Source organism: Lathyrus oleraceus, chromosome 7 (assembly GCF_024323335.1).
Source record: "Lathyrus oleraceus cultivar Zhongwan6 chromosome 7, CAAS_Psat_ZW6_1.0, whole genome shotgun sequence".
Lineage (NCBI taxonomy): Eukaryota > Viridiplantae > Streptophyta > Magnoliopsida > Fabales > Fabaceae > Lathyrus > Lathyrus oleraceus.
Genome location: NC_066585.1, coordinates 424367510 through 424373509, shown reverse-complemented (window position 1 = coordinate 424373509; position 6000 = coordinate 424367510). Strand labels below are relative to the sequence as shown.

At 38.8% G+C, this 6000-nt stretch overlaps 1 non-coding gene across 1 annotated transcript; it reads right to left on the bottom strand.

Annotated features, from left to right (window-relative positions):
* Positions 1–1046: 1046 nt before the first annotated feature.
* LOC127108618 (small nucleolar RNA R71) lies at positions 1047–1153 on the bottom strand. Its single transcript, XR_007796144.1, has one exon. It is a non-coding gene; the product is annotated as a small nucleolar RNA R71 (small nucleolar RNA).
* Between the last annotated feature and the right edge of the window lie 4847 nt (positions 1154–6000).

Below are 6000 nucleotides of genomic sequence, written 5' to 3'. Positions count from 1 at the left end.
AAACGGTTAGTATGTTAATAAAAAGAGTTTCTATAGATTCTATTGTTTTCAAAAAGTGATTTTAGTTTTAACTAAATAGTGAGAGCGTACGTTAAGGTAAAATCATAGTCTATTCAACAGAGCGAGAGTTTGAGAAAAGATTTTTAATCAATAGTGTCTAATGAAAGGACTTATTTTAAAACTAAGAAACCAACGAAGATTTGATTCCCTAATCACGACGAACTACAAACCGATATCCGCGTTATTCGATATTTAATCTAGATCCAATTTTAGTTTTATTTTTTCCCCCTAATCATCAAAGTATCATCCGTCTTAGCTTTACGAAGTAACCCTAGAAAAACGGTATATCGATTCATTAAGTCCCTGTGGGATCGATATCTTTTATTACTACGCGATTAGACTGTGCACTTGCAGTTAATACCCCAATAGACTCATAAAGTCGCGATCAAGTTTTTGGCGCCGTTGCGGGGGACTTTTATTTAGTCGATATCGTAACTCTTCTGTTACGCTGTAGAGACTAAGGCAATTTTTTATTTTTTTTCCTTGTTTTTCGTTGATTTGTATGCCACACACTCGCTCACAAGGCGAACCGTATTACTTACGAATCAACGACGTTGAACGATATCTCCGAGTCTTACGACGAATTCGGGAGTATCGTGCTGCAAACAATCTTCCTCCAATCGAAATTCCTGATCTAAAAAATCTCCTTCCTTTGTCGATACCCGAGATGGCAGAACCAGCTCGTGCTCTTCGAGATTACGCCGCTCCATCGCAAGATGAGCTGCATTCGAGTATTGCTCCACCCGCAATCGAAGCAAACAACTTCGAACTTAAACCTTCGCTGTTACAGGCAGTGCAACAGAATCAATTCTCTGGAAATCCTACCGAGGATCCAAACCTTCATTTATCCGTATTTGTTCAATACGCTGATACTGTTAAAGCTAATGGTGTCACTTCAGAGGCAATTCGACGCCGTCTCTTTCCTTTCTCGTTAAGAGATAAAGCTAGAAGATGGCTTCAGTCTCTTCCTTCCAAGCAAAACAGCTATGTTAAGAGCCCAGATAAATGGATTTAAACAGAAAGATAACGAGTCTCTTTTCGAAGCATGGGAAAGATACAAAGACATGATGAGACTTTGTCCACACCATGGTTTAGAGGACTGGTTAGTAATTCATACCTTCTATAATGGTCTCTTATACAACACAAGATTAACAATAGACGCCGCCGCAGGTGGTGCGCTTATGGATAAACCTTACGCTGACGCGTATCAACTTATCGAAAGCATGGCCCAAAACCATTATCAGTGGGGAAGCGACCGAACAATGGTAGAAAAACCTCAAACGAAAACTGGCATGTACGAGATAAGTAGCCTTGATCATGTTAATGCAAAAGTGGATGCTCTTGCCCAGAAAATTGAAAGTTTAAATGTATCACCTCCAGCCACCGTGGTTGCCGTGACTCAAAATTGCGAAGTCTGTGGAATCCAAGGTCACACTCCTACAGATTGTCAACTCCTAACAGGAATCCAAGCAGAGCAGGTGAACTATGCTCAAGGGAATCCTTACTCGCATACCTATAACTCAAACTGGAAGAACCATCCTATATTTTCATAGACAAAGCTTTATGCGATTTAGGAGCCGGTATCAGTGTTATGCCCTTGTCCATATGCAAGAGACTTGAAATGGGAGAATTAAGACCAACTAAAATGTCTGTGCAATTAGCAGATCGTTCCGTTAGATATCCCGTAGGAATTCTTGAAAATGTTCCCGTGCGCATAGGTCAATTCTACATTCCAACCGATTTTATAATTATGGACATAAGAGAAGATGAAGTTTCCCCCATTATATTGGGAAGATCATTCTTAGCGACCGCCGGTGCTATCATAGACGTAAAACGAAGGCGACTCACTTTCGAAGTAGGAGAAGAGAAAATTGAATTCATTCTTTCCAAATTTTTGAAAGCACCTGCAATAGAAGACACATGTTACTTCATGGATATCATCGATGAATGCATAAAATAAACAGAATTAGAAAATGACGAATTGACTGACTGTCGTGTAGAAGACAGACTGCACCAATGTTTAGCAGTAACATCGGATCCTACGCAATGCCTTAAGAAACCTACCCTCGACCTGAAAACACTTCCCAAAAATATGAGATATGAATTCCTAAACTCAGAACTTGAACGACCTGTGATAGTCAATGCAGACCTAGGAAAACTCGAAACCGAAAAGCTCCTACATATCTTAAGAAAATATCCGACTGCACTAGGATACAACATCACCGATCTTAAAGGGATAAGTCCTTCTATTTGTATGCACCGCATCATGCTAGAAGAAGATTGTAAAACTTCTAGGGAACATCAGAGGAGATTAAACCTGATCCTGAGTGAGGTAGTGAAAAAGGAAGTAATGAAGTTATTAGAGGCAGGTATCATATATCCTATATCGGATAGCAAATGGGTTAGTCTTGTACACGTAGTACCAAAGAAAGGAGGTATAAGAGTTATCGAAAATGAAAAAGGAGAAACTATAACCAAACGAATCGAATCGGGATGGAGAATGTGCATTGATTATAGAAAGCTAAATAAAGCAACCCGAAAAGATCATTTTCCTTTACCATTCATAGACCAGATGTTAGAACGATTAGCCAAACATTCTCATTTTTGCTATCTGGACGGTTACTCAGGCTTCTTTCAAATACCAATTCATCCTGATGACCAAGAAAAGACAACGTTCACATGTCCTTTTGGTACCTTCGCTTATCGACGAATGCCGTTTGGCTTGTGCAATGCTCCTGCAACCTTCCAAAGGTGCATGATGGCAATATTCGCCGATTTTCTTGAAAACATCATGGAAGTCTTTATGGATGACTTTTCCGTATGCAGACAAAGTTTTGAAGAATGCCTTGAAAACCTAGAAAGAGTTCTGGAACGATGTGTAAAAGTAAACCTAGTACTTAATTGGGAAAAATGTCACTTTATGGTACAAGAAGGAATTGTTTTAGGACATATCATATCAAATAGAGGAATTGAAGTAGACAAAGCCAAAATATAAGTAATCGAAAACCTTCAACCTCCGAAAACTGTGAGAGAAGTACGAAGCTTCTTAGGACATGCCGGTTTTTATCGACGATTTATTAAAGATTTCTCTAAAATAACTAAACCTCTAACCAGATTATTAATGAAAGACGCTGAATTCATCTTCGACAATAAATGTTTAGAAGCATTTCAAACACTTAAACAAGCATTGATCTCCGCGCCCATAATGCAGACTCCGGATTGGAATGAACCATTCGAAATAATGTGTGACGCAAGTGACTACGCCGTAGGCGCTGTTTTAGGACAACGAAAGGATAAAAAACTTCACGTCATATATTATGCAAGTAGAACTCTAGATGAAGCATAGATGAATTACGCCACGACCGAGAAAGAACTTCTAGCAGTAGTATTTGCACTAGATAAATTTCGTTCTTAATTGGTCGGAGCAAAAATAATCGTTTACACTGACCACGTTGCCATTAAGTATCTCTTAACAAAAAAGGACGCTAAACCTAGACTCCTAAGGTGGATCTTGTTGTTACAAGAATTTGATTTGGAAATCAAAGATAAAAAGGGAACTGAAAACGTAGTAGCAGATCACCTTTCTAGACTTGAAAATCTGGAACCGGAAAGAACATCGATCAACGATGACTTCTCGTACGATAAACTTATAGCTAATTTGGAAGAAAATAGAGCTGATGAACGGGTAGAGACCACCTTGGCTGTATGCATTACACCATGGTACGCCGACTTTGTCAATTATTTAGCCACCGGAATGGTTCCACTTGATTTATCCTACCAACAAAAGAAACGATTCTTCCATGACATAAAACATTATTATTGGGACGACCCTTTACTTTTCAAGAGATGCCCCGATGGTATCTTCCGTCGGTGTATACCTGAAGAAGAGGTAGAAAGTATAATCCAACATTGTCATTCCGCTCCTTATGGTGGACACACAAGTACATCCAAGACCTGCTCTAAAATCCTACAAGCCGATCTTTATTGGCCAAACATATGGAAGGATGTGCATGCTGCTGTCAAGAAATGTGATAGATGTCAACGCACAGGAAACATATCTAGACGTGACGAGATGCCACAAAAGGGCATTTTGGAAGTAGAGATCTTCGACGTGTGGGGAATAGATTTCATGGGACCTTTTCCACCTTCTTTCGGTAACAAGTACATACTCGTAGCGGTTGACTACGTATCAAAATGGATTGAAGCTATAGCTTCTCCAACAAACGACACACGAGTAGTAACTAGACTCTTTAAGAATATAATCTTTCCAAGATTTGGTGTCCCAAGAATAGTAGTCAGTGATGGTGGATCACATTTCATATCTAAGATACTCGAAAAACTATTATTTAAGTATGGTGTAAAACATCGAGTAGCGACACCTTACCATCCTCAAACCAGTGGACAAGTGGAAGTGTCTAACAGAGAAATTAAACAGATATTGGAAAAAACAGTCGCCACGTCAAGAAAAGACTGGTCATCAAAATTACCTGAAGCTTTATGGGCTTATCGATCTGCTTACAAAACTCCCATAGGAACAACCCTATTTAGGCTTATTTACGGAAAATCTTGCCACCTCCCGGTAGAATTAGAACATAAGGCCTATTGGGCTATTAAAAATTTAAATTTAAACTATAAGGCCGCCGGTGAAAAGTGAATCCTTGATATAAACGAATTAGAAGAACTTAGACAAGACGCATACGAAAATGCCAGAATCTACAAGGAAAGAACGAAAAAATGGCATGATAAGCGCATATCAAGGAAAACTTTCAAACAAGGCGATGTAGTCCTTTTGTTTAACTCTAGACTTAAGTTATTCCCAGGAAAACTACACTCTAGATGGTCAGGCCCTTTCCAAGTCACTAATGTTTTCCCTAGTGGAACAGTGGAAATTAAGGGAAAATCTATGGAAACATTTATCGTAAACGGGCAGCGTCTGAAACATTATCACTATGATGAAAACAATGAAGACTTACAAGTCCTGAAATTAGACGTATTATCTTCTAAATCTATAGGTTAACATTTACTAGTTTTATGTCGAGCTTGCGACATTAAACAAAGCGCTTCGTGGGAGACAACCCATAAATTTTTACTATATTTTCTTTGATTATTCTTTTGATTTTATTTAGTATTCATTCTTCATTTATTTTATTTTATAAAACTTTTCTTCTTTTCTTCTTTCGGCATCTGGCCAAATCCTGACTAAATTCTTGTTTTTCTTTTCTTTAGTTAACACTAACCTGATGGGACAAATTGATCGTATGGGTATCAAATTCAGAGGGAGAGCTCAGAGACAAAAATTTGAAGAACTTTCTGAGAGAGAGATGCACCCAACCTTCTATGCTGATGAAGATGCAATGATCGTACTTGGGCTAAGAGATAATGTCCTGTATCTGCTGAATCAAATAGGGTGGGAAACCACTCCTATTCGCAGACAATTTGTTACTTACCGAAGGCTAACTCTAGAATTCCTTAGCTCCCTGATCTATTTACCAAACCATGGAAAAGGAATAAACCGAGGTTTCATTCAATTCAGGATGTTCAATATGAAGTATCAGTTTAACATTCAAGAGTTTACTAACCTTTTAGGGTTCCCTACTTCTTTTGATACATTCACCATGAGCCAAGAAGACCTTTTTGAATATAGATAGCTTGAACATTTTTGGGGAAGTTTGACGGGTAATGACGACCCTGAGGAACATGAGTTTCTCTCTGGAAACATACATAACCCGACTTTTCGCTATTTCCACAAAATCCTAGCACACACTCTTTTTGGAAAGAGATCAAACATTACCACTGTATCACGTGATGAACTCTTCATAATATTTTGTGCTTCCCAGAACCGTCCAGTGAATGGTGCAACTTATATGCTGGCGAGTTTCGACCGCCTCATTCAAGCTGACCGTGCACCGATTCAAATAGGAGGATTGATAACCATGATTG